The sequence below is a fragment of the Lepidothrix coronata genome, unplaced genomic scaffold, assembly GCF_001604755.1.
Source record: "Lepidothrix coronata isolate B3197 unplaced genomic scaffold, Lepidothrix_coronata-1.0 Scaffold141, whole genome shotgun sequence".
NCBI classification, from domain to species: domain Eukaryota; kingdom Metazoa; phylum Chordata; class Aves; order Passeriformes; family Pipridae; genus Lepidothrix; species Lepidothrix coronata.
In genome coordinates this window covers 2,243,016-2,249,015 of record NW_016690321.1, presented here as the reverse complement: position 1 = coordinate 2,249,015, position 6,000 = coordinate 2,243,016, and the positions used below count along the sequence as shown (strand labels likewise).

At 35.6% G+C, this 6,000-nt stretch overlaps 1 protein-coding gene across 13 annotated transcripts in view; it reads left to right on the top strand.

Moving 5' to 3' along the window:
* TNRC6B (trinucleotide repeat containing 6B) overlaps positions 1–6,000 on the top strand; it is a 141,331-nt gene that overhangs the window by 3,351 nt on the left and 131,980 nt on the right. The window contains exon 2 of one of the 13 annotated variants that reach the window (XM_017827608.1): positions 34–105. The exons of the other annotated variants lie outside the window; for them this stretch is intronic. The gene's annotated coding sequence lies outside the window, so the exon portion shown is untranslated. The remainder of the gene's footprint in view (positions 1–33; positions 106–6,000) is intronic. 13 annotated transcript variants of the gene reach the window in all.

Genomic DNA, 6,000 nt, shown 5'->3' with positions numbered 1-6,000 from the left:
TTTTTTTTTTTTTTTTTTTTTTTTCCCCTCCAGTAAAGCTGGTGTATTTCTGCTCGCAGAAAAGATTGGATTTACAATTAAGCAGTATGAACTGGAGATCATAGAGTAAGTCTAAGGAGCTTAGTTATTGACTTGAATGGGTTTATTAATAGTCTGCTTAATGGTTCAGTTATGTTATTCTCTGTTTTCTGCAGAATGCTTGGATGCGAAGTCTCTTCTAGTCACATTATTGTGTATATTTTCTTGGAATGTCTTTTTATACGTAGATATTGTCTGCTTTGTGCAGTAATAACAATTAGCAGTCATTTTCCAGCTTGTTGGCAATAGCTTTCCTCAGTAACTGCTCTCTAGTGCTGCTATTAGATTCACAAACTCTGTCTATACTGAAAATTTACAAATTCTGCAATACTTCTACTTACAACGTACCTCTCAGCTTACAGCGATTCAGTTCTTTATCACTGGGTTTTACTTTTCGCAGCCTTTTTCTGTGTGTAATTTCTCGATCAGTTGATGTGTCTTTTGCGAAGAACTGGTATTGTTTGTCTTCACAGGATAAATTAAGCATGTTTAGCACATAAATAAGGGAGGGAAGTACCTGATGCTAGTACAAAAACACCAGTGGCGTTCTTTAAAGTTAAAAGTCCTCTGTCACCTCAGTGCTTATAAAATGTGTTTGCCTTGCAGTTGCTTTCAATGATCTGTTTCTTGCATTTTCATGATTTTGCTTGTGAAATGTTACCCTTTCTTAGGGAAACAATAGCAAGGTGATGTCAGTTCTAATAGCAAGAACTTAGTGCGGAGATGTTGAGCAGTTAGTAACATATATTTCTAACTGGCCAGGTGTGGTAGAATAAGACATATTCTTGCTGATAGTCTTCCTTAGCTCAACATTTACGGTCTTTCTCCATTTTTTAGATAAAATGTATATGTGAAGGTCTCTTGTTCTTTCAGCAAACAGTGTGTGGAATATAGACTGAAGAATTAGTTTTAATTTCTTGTGAATCCAAGCTAAACTTTCTGCTACTATCTGCTAATAAAAATAGGGGCACTTTTTGGTACTTGAGCCAGCTGTCACTGTCAGACAAGTATTAGCCTGTTGGTATTTCTGCTTGCGAGGTGACAGGGGTAATGGTAATCAGAATACTCTGATTGCTATTCCCTGTCCCTTTCAGCAGGTAGTAGAACTCTTATACTTCCTTACATTTCTCTACTGTTCATCCCTTCTTTGTGTTGCACTTCTACTCATTATTTTTTATTTCTTCTGGGATGTAAACATGCTTTGCCGCGAGGCGTTGGTGTATTTTTTTCTCCTTCAGAAGCAGTAGGCAGTGAGTACGTTAAATTTATTTTTTTCCCTTTGCCTTCTTATAGTGGTAAGAAGGAGAGGGTGTTTTTGCACTTATTATGGTTTGCATCATGTTGTAGGGGAATGTTCTGAGGTTTTTGAGTTTTCGTTGGTGTACGGGTTGTGGTTGGAGCTTGGATGTTCTCCGTGTTTACTATGTAGTGAGCTATGGAGATGACCTTTTCCAGTTTCAGCTAGTCAGTACAGATTGCATTTCTGGGCCTTGCCAGGTTTAGTAGTTCTGAAATTGGATATCATGCATGTATTTCCTGATTTAATGTCTGTGTATTAGAAAAAACACAATAGTTCCTCTGTGAAAAACTGTGGGAAGCAAGTTGATGTTCTGTCTGAGACTTGCATTGTTTAAATTTTTTAAAATATCTATTTAAAAGAGTAAAATGGATCTGAAAGCAGTTCTTGCCCAGTTAAGCTTTTAAGTCTGGAGAAAAATACTGCCTCTTAAGAGAAATGGGAGGTACGATAAGGCAGCAGTCATGCTGTGTGCTCCAGTACATTGGTCAGAATAAATGTCAAATATAAACTGGTAATCAATGTATTTTGATGCTATCAGGCAGAAGATGGGAGGCTGAAAAGCTGATTAGCGGATGAAAGGATAAGAAGCAAAGTTGCAAAACAAAGTTGATAATTTTAGATAACCTGACAGAGGATTAGTCAAAAGGTGATACAATAATATCATGTTGCTTGTGTGAGGAGAAGCCTTCTAATCCATCTAAATGAGTGGTGAAGTAAAAGTCATTGACATTTTTATTTGCATTTAATTTTCATAATTTTATCATGACTCTTGACAGTCTTAAAAAGTACTTTAGTGATAAACAGTTTTTCAGTAATGTATTAAATTTTTTGGAATGAAGTCTGTTCTGTAATAAGAGAAATTTATGCCCTTGGATTTAGTAGCAGTCTACAAAGAACATAGTTTTTATGAATACTGTTCACTTTCTTCTGTTACATTTGAAGATTTTCATATTCTAGCCTCTATTTTGCTAGCTGAAAATGCTTTTTCCTGTTCCTCTGATCATTTTGTATCCTAAGGTTGTAGGGTTTTTTCCCTACTCAAGGTTCTTTTTTCCTTACAGCAAACATTGGGTTGTACCTTGAAGTTCTCTACTGTGTTCTTCATGTGGCAAAAGTAGACTTTGTGAGAAAGTTTCACAAGTTAATTTAAAAGCATGACTTAAAATCAAGAAGCAAAGTGTTTGGAAAGCTGTTTGCCAGCCTTCTTGTTTTAAGACTGGTCTATTAAGTCTCCACATGATCAGAACTGAGGAATGCCTGGGCTGCTCCAAGGCAGTCCTTGCTGACTTTTCTGGCCCTGTGACCTCTCTGCATAAATTTTATGGTAGTATCATATGAGTGATAGGAAAGGGGTTCACTTCTAGGGGATTGAAGGAACTCTTCAGGGATTTGCCAGTCTACTGTGGACTAAATATATTTTGGCCCTGGGGCAATCCAATGGGAGTAGGCCCTCTTGTCTTGCTGCTTCTTACAGCCAAGAGACACAAATTACTCAACAGGCCCATGCCAATATCCTCTAGTTATGAACTTTGTCTTATGAGCTGAAGAGACACAGGTTGAGGTTGTCCAGCTCTACTCCTGTACGTTTGAGAATCTTTTAACTCTCTCCTGGGACATTTGGGCATTCTTAGAAATAATCTGGTGACTCTTTCTAGAGAAGATGGAAATGCCATAGAGTACATTTTATTTTCTTACTACAGCCGACAGTAGAATTGACTTTTTATACAGCAGTACCATAGCTTTGTGATCTAAAAGCTAGATTTGTAGAAACATTGACTTAAAAAGTTAGACGTTGTAGAAGATTAAATCACAGTATTTCAAATATCATATATATATATATGATATTTGAGTTTCATATATATATGTTCCTTGGACACTGTGACTTAAGAAACCATAAATTAATAGTATTAGTGGGTGCAACTAGCATGAGGAACAATGAGAAACTTGGAGAAAGCATTAGTATAATGTGTTGATAAAAAATTTTGTCTCTGAGATACAGGAAGGGAATGTGTCCCCTCACTCCAGCTTCTTACAGAAACCGAACTGTACTATATTCCAAAATGAATTAGGATCCATCCTTGATCTGAAGCAGCTGAAAATCTCTTTAAGAAAGAAGGACATAATACATGTTGCATGAAATAGTTGCTTTAAAACATTGTCAGCTACTTTTATGGGTTTTAGTATATTTCTTTGTGATCCTCTTTAGGATTTTTATGCATTGAGATTTTTCCCAGATATGTTGGTGTTATTGTAACATTCTTATATTACTGTAAATGTAGCAATTTACCTTTGTTGGGAATATGCTTATTCTGAAAACTGTAGTTGCGGGTTCTTTTTGGGGGTTTTTTTTGTTTGTTTTTTTAATTTCACTTAACTGCTTCTAAGTAAGATGCTAAAAAAAAGGCACTTTGGCACGAATGTGTTTCCACACAGGAAGTTTTACTGTTACAACCATTGTAACTTAAATTCACATCCTTCCGTATGTATTTGGGTTCTTAAAAAAATTTGTTTCAAATTAAATTTCTAACTTTTTCTGTTTGTCAAATGGCTGAGATTCTGCCTTGTCAGATTTGAATTGTGTTGTACCAGATGTCTGTTCTTGCAAATTAAAAAAGCTGACGAGTCTTCTTTTGATGAGAACAAGAATAAAAAAGAATCAAGCCACAGTGCTTGTTTGGGACTGTTCATTAAGCTTCAGACTGCTTTTCAGACGTTGCAAAAAAAAGATAATAAAATAATAATTTAATCAATTTAATATTTTCTCACATTTAATATTGATCCTGTCTTTATACTAGTATTCCCCTGCCCTCATAATAAGTGTCTTTTGTGGTGACTTCATACAGGCTCACCTCACGTATTTCCTAGGCCTTCGAAGTAAAGTGGGATACTAAAGCTAAAATTGAGTTTTTCTAAACATAGCTGTGCTTTTTGCTTGGATAAATGTTTCGGTGCTTCAGGATCCGCTCATCTACTTTCTGCAGCTGGTGTGGTGACAGCATGAAGAATAGGTTATTTTAGTTGGTTTTCAATATTTCTGTTATATTTAATAAGAGGTTAGAGGAAAGTTACCTACATTCCTAATGGCACTGACTTTACTGAACGGTACTTGAAAGGGGAAAAATGTTTTTTATTGCACAGCTAGGCTTTTTCACACTTTTTTTTAACTCCACAGTTGCAGTAAATTAGCTGTCTCTAATTTTCTTTTTCCTTGGCCATTTTAATTTTCAGAGTACTCAGAGAAGCAACCAAAACTGGCTGATAGTATTCTAATTCGTTGGAAGTTAACTCCTCTGGTTCTTTCATATTCAAAGTCCAACTTTCCCTGACCCTGGGGATTCATGGATTCAAATTGAGAAAGACTTCCTGTTGATTGAAAAGTAAATTAGCTTGTGGAGAAGTGTCTGAGGGGGAGAAAAAAATGTAGAAATCCCATTGTATCAAATACTTATAACATTGGCTTATAAGCAGTGGAAAACACTCCTGAGAGTGTTAGATAGTGATGGCCTCAGGGCAAAAATACAGTGACATAATTGGTCTGTTCTGTCTCCAGCTCTGACCCTGTACTTAACCAATGCTGGATAATGTTGCTTTCACCAGTTTAGGTAACTAGATAAACTGGTGCTGCCTTATGTATGGATGGCCTGTATCAGCTTAACCTGCCCCTGCTTCAGCTAGGTGTGTAAATAAACTAAAAGTAACTTTAGTTTTACAAAGTTTTAACAAAAAATAACTGGTAATTTTTATTACTGCATTTTCAGATTTAATAAAGGATGAACGTTCAAACCTAGGAGTAAATTTCAAGAGTTAGGTTTTTAAATATGGTGGGACAGCTTGACTGTGAACATGAGTTGTAGCAGATTTCAAGTAGGTAGGCCAAAGGCAGACTTGTATATGTATTTTTGGTGGAAATAATAAAGATTGGTTACTTTTCTTTTAAAGGAAAGAGGAAACTCCTCCACTTTCAGAGGAAATTAGATGAGAAAGTTGAAGAACTCTTTTGTACCAAACCCCAAAAGACTGAAAATTTAAGGCCCTGACCTCACACATACTTGAGCAGGTGTTGAACTCTTCTTGCAAGTAGTTCCAAATTCAGTGGTTTATCAAAGATTGCGGTGTCGAAGATTGTGTTGGTAATAACTTTCATTGTGGTTTTAAATTTAAAAGAAATTAGCCATAAAAATGAGCATGTTGCTTCATTTCATTGAAGAAGATTGAAAACCAGTGTTGAATATAAACCAGATCTTTGAAAATTTGCTTCCTGTTCCTTTTTTAGGTGCAGAAATAGCTGAAAAGTACAATTCAGACTGATGCTAAGCTATAAATATTGATGAAGCTCTACTTGGCAGCTGGTTATGTTGAAAGTTGGTGTTTGCAATTATAGTTTAGAATTATTTACTTAACAACTCAGCATTTGTTTTCTTTGAGAATAATAGTGCTAAGATCTTGGACTTCTCTGCATGTGTAATCATGTTAGCGGGAAGTCAAAATCTTTGTATAAAACAACTCCCTCTGTTATTAATTGTTAAAAATGTGATAAGTATGGAACATTAATTTGGGAAATTTCAGGGTGTAAACTTACAGAAGACTGAAGTTAAAAAAACAAAACAAAAGAAAAGGCAAAT